Source organism: Lagenorhynchus albirostris, chromosome 10 (genome assembly GCF_949774975.1).
Source record: "Lagenorhynchus albirostris chromosome 10, mLagAlb1.1, whole genome shotgun sequence".
NCBI lineage: Eukaryota > Metazoa > Chordata > Mammalia > Artiodactyla > Delphinidae > Lagenorhynchus > Lagenorhynchus albirostris.
Window position 1 is genome coordinate 84,170,540 of NC_083104.1, and position 13,105 is coordinate 84,183,644.

Consider the following 13,105-nt stretch of genomic DNA (forward strand, 5'->3'; position numbering starts at 1 on the left):
AGACAAGATCCAGCCTCACCCACCAGAACACAAGCACCAGTCCCTTCCACCAGGAAGTCTGCACAACCCACTGAACCTACCTTACCCACTGGGGGCAGACACCAAAAACAACGGGAACTACGAACCTGCAGCCTGTGAAAAGGAGACCCCAAACACAGTAAGTTAAGCAAAATGAGAAGACAGAGAAATACGCAGCAGATAAAGGAGCGAAGTAAAAACCCACCAGACAAACAAATGAAGAGGAAATAGGCAGTCTGCCTGAAAAAGAATTGAGAGTAATTATAAGATGATCCAAAATCTTGGAAATAGAATGGAGAAAATACAAGAGACATTTAACAAGGACCTAGAAGAACTAAAGAGCAAGCAAACAATGATGAACAACACAATAAATGCAATTAAAAATTCTCTAGAAAAAAAAATTCTCTAGAAGGAATCAATAGCAGAATAACTGAGGCAGAAGAACGGATAAGTGACCTGGAAGATAAAAGAGTGGAAATAACTATCACAGAGCAGAATAAAAAAAAACAATGAAAAGAATTGAGGACAGTCTCAGAGACCTCTGGGACAACATTAAACACACCAACATTCGAATTATAGGGGTCCCAGAAGGAGAAGAGAAAAAGCAAGGGACTGAGAAAATATTTGAGGAGATTATAGCTGAAAATTTCCCTAAATATGTGAAAGGAAATAGTAAATCAAGTCCGGGAAGCACAGAGAGTCCCATACAAATAAATCCAAGGAGAAACATGCCAAGACACATATTAAACTGTGAAAAATAAAATACAAAGTAAAAAATATTAAAAGCAGCAAGGGAAAAACAACAAATAACATACAAGGGAATCCCCATAAGGTTAACAGCTGATCTTTCAGCAGAAAGTCTGCAACCCAGAAGGGAGTGGCAGGACATATTTAAAGTGATGAAAGGGGAAAACCTACAAGCAAGATTACTCTACCCAGCAAGGATCTCATTTAGATTTGATGGAGAAATTAAAGCCTTCACAGACAAGCAAAAGCTGAGAGAATTCAGCACCACCAAAGCAGTTTTACAACAAATGCTAAAGGAACTTCTCTAGGCAGGAAACACAAGAGAAGGAAAAAACCTGCAATAACAAACCAAAAACAATTAAGAAAATGGTAATAGGAACATACATATCAATAATTACCTTAAATGGAAATGGATTAAATGCTCCAAACAAAAGACATAGACTGGCTGAATAGATACAAGAATAAGACCCATATATAGGCTATCTACACGAGACCCACTTCAGACCTAGGGACACATACAGACTAAAAGTGAGGGGATGGAAAAAGATATTCCATGCAAATGGAAATCAAAAGAAAGCTGGAGTAGCAATTCTCATATCAGACAAAATCGACTTTAAAATAAAGACTATTACAAGAGACAAAGAAGGGCAATACATAATAATCAAGGGATCAATCCAAGAAGAAGATTTAACAATTGTAAATATCTATGCACTCAACTTAGGAGCACCTCAATACATAAGGCAAATGCTAACAACCATAAAAGGGGAAATTGACAGTAACACAGTCATAGTAGGGGATTTTAACACCCCACTTTCACCACTGGACAGATCATACAAACTGAAAATAAATAAGGAAACACAAGCTATAAATGACACATTAAACAAGATGGACTTAATTGATATTTATAGGACATTCCATCCAAAAACAACAGAATACAGTTTCTTCTCAAGTTCTCATGGACCATTCTCCAGGATGGATCATATCTTGGGTCACAAATCAAGCCTTGGTAAATTTAAGAAAATTGAAATCATATGAAGTATCTTTTCCGATCACAATGCTATGAAACTAGATATCAATTACATGAAAAAAACTGTAAAAAATACAAACACATGGAGGCTAAACAATACACTACTAAATAACCAAGAGATCATTGAAGAAATCAAAGAGGAAATCAAAAAATACCTATAGATAGGGAGGGTGGGAGGGAGGGAGACGCAAGAGGGAAGACATATGGGAACATATGTTTATGTATGACTGATTCACTTTGTTATAAAGCAGAAACTAACACACCATTGTAAAGCAATTATACCCCAATAAAGATGTTAAAAAAAAAATACCTAGAAACAAATGACAATGAAAGCACGATGACCCAAAACCTGCAGGATGCAGCAAAAGCAGTTCTAAGATGGAAGTTTATAGCAGTACAATCCTACCTCAAGAAACAAGAAACATCTCAAATAAACAACCTAACCTTACACCCAAAGCAATTAGAGAAAGAAGAACAAAAATATCCAAAGTTAGCAGAAGGAAAGAAATCATAAAGATCAGATGAGAAATAAATGAAAAAGAAATGAAGGAAACAATAACAAAGATCAATAAAACTAAAAGCTGGTTCTTTGAGAAGATAAACAAAATTGATAAACCATTAGCCAGACTCATCAAGAAAAAAAGGGAGAGGACTCAAATCAATAGAACTGGAAATGAAAAAGGAGAAGTTACAACAGACACTGCAGAAATACAAAGGATCATGAGAGATTACTACAAGCAACTCTATGCCAATAAAATGGACAACCTGGAAAAAATGGACAAATCTTTAGAAAGGTATAACTTTCCAAGACCGAACCAGGAAGAAATAGAAAATATAAACAAATGAATCACAAGCACTGAAATTGAGACTGTGATTAAAAATCTTCCAGCAAACAAAAGCCCAGGACCAGATGGCTTCACAGGCGAATTCTATCAAACATTTAGAGAAGAGCTGACACCTATCCTTCTCAAACTCTTCCAAAATATAGCAGAGGGAGGAACACTCCCAAACTCATTCTACGAGGCCACCATCGCCCTGATACCAAAACCAGACAAAGATGTCACAAAAAAAGAAAACTACAGGCCAATATCACTGATGAACATAGATGCAAAAATCCTCAACAAAAGACTAGCAAACAGAATCCAACAGCACATTAAAAGGATCATACATCATGATTAAGTGGGGTTTATCCCAGGAATGCAAGGATTCTTCAATAGACGTAAATCAATCAATGTGGTACACCATATTAACAAACTGAAGGATAAAAACCATATGACAAGCTCAATAGATGCAGAAAAAGCTGTCAACAAAATTCAACACCCATTTATTATAAAAACCCTCTAGAATGTAGGCATAGAGGGAACTTAACGTAATAAAGGCCATGTATGACAAACCCACAGCCAACATTGTTCTCAATGGTGAACAACTGAAACCATTTCCACTAAGATCAGGAAGAAGACAAGGTTGCCCACACTCACCACTATTATTCAACATAGTTTTGGAAGTTCTAGCCACAGCAATCAGAGAAGAAAAAGAAATAAAAGGAATACAAATCAGAAAAGAAGTAAAGCTGTCACTGTTTTCAGGTGGCATGATACTATATGTAGAGAATCCTAAAGATGCTACCAGAAAACTACTAGAGATAATCAATGAATTTGGTAAAGTAGGATACAAAATTAATGCACAGAAATCTCTTGCATTCCTATACACTAATGATGAAAACTCTGAAACAAAATAAGGAAACTCCCATTTACCACTGCAACAAAATGAATAAAATACCTAGGAATAAACCTACCTAAGTAGACAGAAGACCTGTATGCAGAAAGCTATAAGACACTGATGAAGGAAATTAAAGAAGATACAGACAGATGGAGAGAGATACCATGTTCTTGGGTTAGAAGAATCAACATTGTGAAAATGACTATACTACCCAAAGCAATCTACAGATTCAATGCAATCCCTATCAAACTACCAATGGCATTTTTCACAGAACTAGAACAAAAAATTTCACAATTTGTATGGAAACACAAAAGACCCCGAATAGCCAAAGTAATCTTGAGAACGAAAAACAGAGCTGGAGGAATCAGGCTCCCTGACTTCAGACTATACTACAAAGCTACAGTAATCAAGACAGTATGATACTGGCACAGAAACAGAAACATAGATCAATGGAAGAAGATAGAAAGCCCAGAGATAAACCCACGCATCTATGGTCAACTAATCTGTGACAAAGGAGGCAAGGATATACAATGGAGAAAAAAACAGTCTCTTCAATAAGTGGTGCTGGGAAAATTGGACAGCTTCATGTAAAAGAATGAAATTAGAACACTCCCTAACACCATACACAAAAATAAACTCAAAATGGATTAAAGGCCTAAATGTAAGACCGGACACTATAAAACTCTTAGAGGAAAACATAGGAAGAACACTCTTTGACATAAATAAAGCAAGATCTTTTTTGATCCACCTCCTAGAGAAATGGAAATAAACACAAAAATAAACAAATGGCACCTAATGAAATTTAAAAGCTTTTGCACAGCAAAGGAAACTGTAAACAAGACCAAAAAACAACTGTCAGAATGGGAGCAAATATTTGCAAACAAAGCAACTGACAAAGGATTAATCCAAAACAAAAAACCCAATCCAGAAATGGGCAGAAGACCTAAATAGACATTTCTCCAAAGCAGATATACAGATTGCCAAAAAACACATGAAAGGATGCTCAACATCACTAGTCATTAGAGAAATGCAAATCAAAACTACAATGAGGTATCACCTCACACCGGTAAGAATGGCCATCATCAGAAAATCTACAAACAGTAAATGCTGGAGAGGGTGTGGAGAAAAGGGAACCCTCTTACACTGCTGGTGGGAATGTAAATTGATACAGCCACTATGGAGAACAGTATGGAAGTTCCTCTAAAAACTAAAATTAGAACTACCATATGACCCAGCAATCCCACTACTGGGTATATACCCTGAGAAAACCATAATTCAAAAAGAGTCATGTACCACAATTTTCATTGCAGCTCTGTTTACAATAGCCGGGACATGGAAGCAACCTCTGTGTCCATAGACAGATGAATGGATAAAGAAGATGTGGCACATATATACAGTGGAATATTACTCAGCCATAAAAAGAAATGAAATTGTGTTATTTGTAGTGAGGTGGGTGGACCTAGAGTCTGTCATACAGAGTGAAGTAAGTCAGAAAGAAAATACCATATGCTAACACATATATATGGAATCTAAAAAAAAAAAAAAAGGTTCTGAAGAACCTCGGGGCAGGACAGGAATAAAGATGCAGACGTAGAGAATGGACTTGAGGACACGGGGAGGGGGAAGGGTAAGCTGGGACAAAGTGAGAGAGTGGCATTGAGATATATACACTACCAAATGTAAAACAGATAGCTAGTGGGAAGCAGCCGCATAGCACAGGGAGATCAGCTCGGTGCTTTGTGACCACCCAGAGGGATGCGATAGGGAGAGTGGGAGGGAGACGCAAGAGGGAGGGGATGTGGGGATATATGTATATGTATAGCTGATTCACTTTGTTATACAGCAGAAACTAACACAACACTGTAAAGCAATTATACTCCAATAAAGATGTTAAAAAAAAGAGCGTTTGCCAACATTAATTCTATTCTGTATCATTAGTCTTTTTTTTTTCACGCAGGCTCAGCGGCCATGGCTCACGGGCCCAGCCGCTCCGCGGCATGTGGGATCTTCCCGGACCGGGTCACGAACCCGTGTCCCCTGCATCGGCAGGCGGACTCTCAACCACTGCACCACCAGGGAAGCCCTATCATTAGTCTTTATTGTTTCTCAGTTTTTTAAAGACAGAAGGTGGACACATCAGGATGTGATGTTAAGCCTTTCTCACGAGTGGTCTGGGTTCATAGAGCTCTTTAAAATGGCCAATTTATTCCTAGCTTGTCCATAAGGAAAATTTGGCCTATTGAAAGCCCTTAGGGCCCTAGGAACCCACCTTCATTCAAGAAGTCAATTTGGTTCAATTTTCTAAATGTTTGTTGCCTGCCCAGTGAATACCAGGCACTGAGCAAGATTGTGCAGGGCAGTCTGGGACAGTGGCTAGCAGCAGGTAATCGGTACTAAACTCAAAATAGACGACCTGAGGCTTGTGGCCCAGGAGCTAGGGTCTCAAGGAGGAGTAACCAGTAGAAGCAGATGTAGCATATATGACTTACTCATTGGTGAAATCTCTGCAAAAACATTAATTCTTTTAACTTAGTAGCATATTAATCATTGATTATTTTTTGTCTACAAACAGCATGTAATATAAGTGAGGTTTCCAATAATGAATCACAAGATCCTAGTTAATTACATAAAATGATAAACCTTTCTGTAGTGAGACAGTGGTCATTGAAACTCTTCTTTATGGGATGACTTAGAACTCATTTTCAGCTCTGCTGCTGCTGCCAGGCCTTTCTCTACTCAACACTGCGTATGTCATGCTGTGTGTTCTATCTAGGGCTCCCTTCCAGGGTAACATTCTTTTTACTCTCTTCCAGCAAAGGTCTGCCTGGTATCTGCCTCAGAGCTGACCCAAAAGAAACTTGGCAATGGAGGTAAGTCCCATCTTTTCATCCGAACTGCGACTTCTCCATGGTGGTTTTTCTCAGTTAGCTATTGCCAGGTAACAAATCACTCCAAAACTTAGAGAAGCAGTCATTTAATTGCTTACAATTCTGCTGTGTGGCCTTGGGCCCAGCAAAAGAGGCTTACTGCTGCTCCTGGTGGCATCACCCTGATTGGGCCTGAAAGGTCCAACGAATGGCCTCCCTCACATGGCTGGTAGTTGGAACTGTCAGCCAGGAGCTCAGCTGGGAGTGCCTACAGATATCCCTCCGTTCTCCTCCACGTGGCTCACTTGGGCTTCTCCTAGCATGGTACCTGGGCTCAAAGAGGGAGCGTCCCAAGAGACAAATACAGCAGCTGCAGCTCCTTTAAGGCCCAGCTTTATAAGTTAGGTAGCATCATTATTGCCATATTCCATTTGTCAAAACAGAGTGAGAGCCCCGCCCAGACTCTGCTTTTCAAAGGGAGGCATTGTAAAAAAAAAATTGCACCTGACTTTAACCCTCTTTAATCTTTCTGACTTTGAAAAAATGCCTGTTCCTTTAAAAATAAATTCCTGCCTTTGTCTTGTGGATTCTCTTCCTTTCTCAATATGTGTATATTTTTGACATTCATTTTTAAGTCCCCTTCAGATGGCTTATTATCACTGCTGGTGAGTTTCCTTGTTGCTTTATAAGCTTTTCCCGTGAGCTCACCTTGATGGGAGTCCCATGCAAGCCCCCTGTTTTGTGGAGGCAGTCTTTTACAGCCCAACGAGGAAGCATTTTTCTTATACTCATACACGGAAAGGACAACCCCTTTCTGGCTCCTGGGTTTTTGGTGTGAGGTGTTAGGACAAGAGGGAGGGCTTCCCACATCAGCTCAGTCCATTATCTTAGTCTGAAGTTCTTGTGATGATCTATTCCCAATGACAACAAAATCTCTCTTTTACAACCTGGCCTCTGCCAGTGGTTTGCAGTTCCTTTTCAGATTTAAAATCACACTTCAGAATGGTAGCAATTAATTTTAAAAGTTAACAGTGATTTCTTCTCTAGGATGAGAAAACCAGTAACACTCTTCAGTTAAATAAATAATGATGTAGCCAGTGTCTGTGACATAAGTGGCAAACATTTTTCCCAGTTTACCATTTATTTTTTGACTTTCCTCATGGACATGTTTGACACACAGATTTTTTTTTATGTTATTAAGAATTGGAGTTGTCAGATTTTTCTTTTATGTCTTTGGTTTGGTGAGAAAGGAAGGTTTTAATCATTCTAATTATTTTTATCAGTGTCTTTACTATTGGATCACCTTCCCATTTACCGACTGTACATAATTTTGCAATTTTATTACTTCTTGTAAGTAATATGGTTATTTCTAGTACATCATGTGTGGCTATTAGCATAACTGATGCCCTCTAGGGCCTGTACAGTTCCTTCCATCCTTTTGCTGACTCTACCCAGGACTGTTCTGTGCGATAAATCACTTCTCTATCATCAAGATCTTTGTAGTTAATAGATATTGTTTAATAATCATTAGGACCAGGTGGCCGCTATGCTCAGCTAGTCCCCAATGATGAAGACCTCTGCTGTTGTATTCCTGGCACCTGCAAGACTATTTACCCATTCATAAATCTGGACTTCAGGAATGCTCTTCTTGTTTCCAAGCAGCATACCCCCATACCTTAGGTTAACTATAAGCTTGTCCCAGTGATTCATCAAGAGAGTCAGCAATGGCTTCAGAGACCTTAATTGCTCCATACTTACTATAGTCACATAGTAGCCCCTATGGCTGATTTAGTCAAAGAAACAACCACAGTGAAACTAGCTTAGGTAAAAGAGGTTTATTGTAGGATATATAAGACTATCACAGGGATGGCGCACAAGCAAGACCCATGTGTTTCATGGATATTGGAAGGTCGTCAGGCCCTTTCTCCTCTGAGTTGCTTAGTTCTTGTCTGCTCTTGGCAACCTCTCTTGCATAATCCCTCTCCCCCCTCCCCTCTCTCCCCCTCCCCTCTCTCCCCCCTCCCCTCTCTCCCCCTCCCCTCTCTCCCCCCTCCCCTCTCTCCCCCTCCCCTCTCTCCCCCTTCCCCTCTCTCCCCCTTCCCTCTCTCCCCCCTCCCCTCTCTCCCCCCCCACCCCAAGTCTCTGAGCACAGCTGCTTCTCTTCTGAATGCATATGACCCTCCTGCCCACAAATGGTCACAGCATCCATGTCTCTGTGACCTTCTCTTTCAGGAAGTGGAAAGTTTTGTAAAGGACAGATAGTAAATATTTTAGACTTTCTGGACCCATAGATCTCTGTTGCAAGCATGGACAGTCATAGATAATATGTAAGCTAGTGGGTGTTGCCAGATTGGGCTGATGGGCAGTAGTTTGCCAACCTCTGAACTAATTCTTCTTTACTTTTCCAAATTATTTGGAGAGAGAGAACCTGGTGGGTTCCCTGTGGGTCAGATGTTCACTCCTGATTCAGTCATTTAGGGAAGAAGGTCTAGGTTTGCCCTTCTGGGATTATGGGCTGGGAAGACAGATCTTTCTAGCAGAGTAGCTCAACTTTGTTATCTGTGAATTGGGGTAGAGCGAGTTTGCAGGTCTCACTTCCAGACTTCAGTATGATTATGGATGAGGAAAATTTCCTAAATGCTGGGGCATCCTGGGTCCACAGTAAACTCCGTAGGAAAAATAAGCAGCTCCTATTCTAAAATGCCCAGATCCCCATGATAGTGGCCCAGACCCCTTCCTGGTTAGAGCTTCCACCTGTACAGCATAAGGAATGAAGTCTCTGTTGCAGGGATACAGGGTTTCTTTTTTGTTTTTGACTGAGTTGTTGTCACGTGTCACTCCTTCTGATGTAACCTAAAAACAAACCATTAGATGTTCTACTTTAATAAAATAGCTGTGCCCTGCTCCGTCCTATGTCATCCTTAAGCCAGTGTTGGGATGGAATAAGCTGAGGCTCAGGAATGGGGATGGTGGTGGTAAAAAAGGAACACTTTTCCGTATCGATACATCCACAGGTCCTTTTTGTGCACCGCTTCACTTTTTTAAAAATTCTTATTCAATTTTTATAGTAACCCTAACTGGAAGATAATCAGTACCCCTAATTTTCAGGTGAGGAAACTCCTCTGTGGATTTAGATCCAGCAGTTAGGTGGGATGGCTGGGCGTTGGGGGAAACCACCGACGTTGCTTTCCCACTCACCCCTCCTTCCCACTTGTAGGACAAGCGTAGTGCATATCACATCTCTGCTCCCAGGCTCTACCTATGTCCCTGCTCCCTATGGCCCCTCATTTCTTTACACCCTCTGTGTTCTGGACTCTGCGCCACACTCACCTCATGCCATGACGGCCGCCTCATCAGCAAGAAGAGCCAGCACAGTGGTTCCATCAGACAAGGACTGGCCACAATGCATTCCCAGCTCCCAGGACCTGGACTGTGCCGAGAGTACGTGGCAGGGCTGTTAGGCACACGGAGCTGTCTCGATGCCCAGTTTACTCAGGACACCTTCCATATGTGGAAGAAAACCCGAGTCACTTCTTCCAGACCCCACAGACTAGCTAGCAGTGGTCCCTGTGCCAACGAAAAGTCAGGAGCCGTGGCGCCCGGGATGCTCTACCAACATGGTGCTGCCCTTCCTGCTCTCTTTCCTGCTCACTCATGGCTGTGGGTCTGGAAAGTCAGGAGGAGAAACTACCTACACTGTGCTTTTTAATTTTTTTAGAAGACCATATACATTCGTAGCCTTTTCTCCAGGTCTTTCTCCGCTTATGAAACAATCTAGGCTGAACAGCTTTGGCACCTCACCCCGCCCGACCCCCAGACCCGACCACCACCACCAAGCTGTCTGGACTTGATCACAAAAAGGGATGAGGCTGAGACTTGGGAGCTGGAGGTGGGGAAGAAATCGAAGGCTAGTTCCTCTGATTGCCGCCTGCATGCCTTAGATAGCCCAGCCGCTTCCTTGACTTTTCCCGGGGAGGGAGTTGGAAGCTAATAATGCCCCTTCCCTGCAGGTAATTGGCATTAAAGCTACAATCAGTGCTTTTACCAGATTGGCTGCTCTGGGCTCCCGGGGCTCCTGATTGTAATGAAATAACCCCTTTTCTGGAGTGGGACCTTGCTCCCTCCACCTCTCCGCAGTGTGGTCTCGCTGCAGAGGGAATACTGGAGGATCCAGCATTATTAGTTAATGCCAGGCAAGGAGGGGCTTTTTTTCTGGAAAAAGACAGGATGCCCTATTCGCATCAGCATAGTGGGGCAAACCTTGGGGCTTACGCAGCCACGCACTTTCCCATCACTCACAAGCCTTCATCTCCTGCCTCCCAGAGCTCCGGACTGGAAATCAGGAGATGGGTTCTTCCCCTTGGTGAGGTAGCTTAGCGCTAAGGAGTAAGCGATTTTGGCGATAGACTGGATCACAAACTATGTGAGCTTGGGTAAGTTACTCAACTTCTTTAAACCTTGAATTCCTTATTTGTAAATGGGGATGGTAATGCTATCTACTTCACAGGGTTGCTCTGAGGGTTAAATCAGGGGTAACGTGTGTAAAATGCCTGGCATGTTGCCAAACTCAATTAACGTTTACAATTCTTATTATCATCTTCTCCTTCTTTCTGGAGGAATTTCAGAAGGGCCCTAACTGTTTTCTTTCTCAGTTTCTTCACCTACAAATTGTGAATATCTGTGCATTTGGAAACATTTAACAAATACCAGAAGCTTTTGAGTACCAAGACCATCATATTGGCATAGAGCATAGAGGGTAACAAGAAAACAGAGGCAGGGAGGCCAGTGGGAAGAGGAAGTTACTATGGATAAGAGAGGGGGAAAAAAAGATGAAATGGAAAGAAATGAAACAGCAAACTCAAGCTAAAGGGATTAATGCCCCTCAATCAACCCCAGCAACTTTGAAAGTTTCCCCAGAGGCTTAAGCTCTCTGGGGCAGCTCCAGGTTGGGCGGCTCTGGTAATGACGGACCAGGTGTGGTTTCCAAGGAGAGAGGAGACTCATAGGCTAGTGTTTGGCACACAGCAGATACTCCGTAAATATTTGTTAATCGTTAACGAAGAGATCACAGCCCAGTTTTTCAAGGTGGAAAAGAGAGATGGCAGTGGCACCAGGGAGAAGCTGAGAGAGAATTTCTGGATGTTTCCAGAACCCAATTTATGCAACCTCTGCTACTGGAAGATGAGTTTGCTTTCCTAGAGGGGCTGCAGGGGCAGCCCCTCCCCCCAAAGGGCATCATCTGTCAGGCCAGGAAGTTTGGAGAGGCTGAATGAGAAGAGCAGGTTCCTCTAGTCTCCCAGACGTCCTGGGAGAAAGAATAGAATGCTACAGTGATTGCAGGGGAGGAAAACTCCGTTTGCAGGGACTGGGTTTACAGTCCCAGGAGGTTTTAGAGGCGCTCTGAGGCTAACCCAATGAGTATTTATGAATTATAAATATGTTCTGTTAAATAAGCTCAACTACTTTAAGTACTTTAAATTCATTTTGTTCAAAACTGTCACTGATTGGGTTCACTAGAAAGCCATCTCCGGGCTGGAGACTGGTGTGTAGGAGGGTCATTGAGAAGTGTTCTTGGGATCAAAGGAAGGAAGGCACCAGGTTGGGGCAGAGGGAGAAACTGAGCTATGACGCTGTCTCAATGAAGGCCTCAGCCCGCCCTGTGGAGGGTTCTGAAGATGGGGTCACCTTTTCACAGCTGTTGTGAGCTGGGGTGAGGGGCTGGGCCTTCATCAGCCACCGGATGAGCCACCAGGGAAGGGGTGTGACCTTGGGCAGGTTGGCTCTCTTCAGTAGAGGAAGGTCCCCCAAGGAGCAGACAGCCGAAGTGATAAATCTGTTATTCCTAAAATAAGGAGATCCGGGTGGTGGCTCCCAGGCCCCACCGCAATGGGGGAGCATAAATCAATAGAAAACGGTAGGGTAGGAAGAAAATACCTCCTCCCGTCACCGCCTTTTCCCCTGCCATACAGAGCACTTACCATGAGAAATTATGTCATTCATTAACTTGTTTATTTTCCGTCCCCTCTTTTAGATTGTTAGCTCCATGAGTCGAAGCTCCATGAGCCAAAAAATGGGGACTCTGTTCTACCAGACGAGCACCCAGACCATCTCCTATTGCGTGATAAGCACTCAACAAATATTGAACAAATTAACGAGATGAGAAGCCATAACTGGTGGCAAGAAGCCGGTCACGTATTGCAGATGTTCTCAGGAGTCGGGGAATGAGAGGAGAGAATAGACTATGAAGCCAAATTCAATGAGACAGATTGGGTTGTGGAAATGCTCCGTCTGATGCTGTAATTGGGGATGGACAGTCCTTCCAGTCTCCAGGTGTGTTGCATGGTTCTTCATCCAAACTGGGCCTCCCTGGGAAAGCGAGTGAGACAGTAAGGTACATTTCATTCTTCCTTCTTAATCCACGACGAATCTTGTCCTACTCAGTAACACTGGCCCCAGCCTTGTTGTGTACCCTCAAGGGGACTGCGTACGTGCTAGTGGTCACTCGGCTCTGCTCCCCATAGCCTGAACACTTGGAATTTCAAAAGCAAGATGCCGGCGTGAAATTTGCAAGAAACCCACATGGCACATGGGGTTCTTGCTGCTTTGCTTGTGTTTCGGTCTCGGTCACTGTGGCTCCTTGTGCATCATTGCTGGTAACGGGAGGTGCCGGAGTCTTGGCTCTACTGATCATCTCGCTCACCTTGGGGTCTTGCTTTCTTTGTCTTTC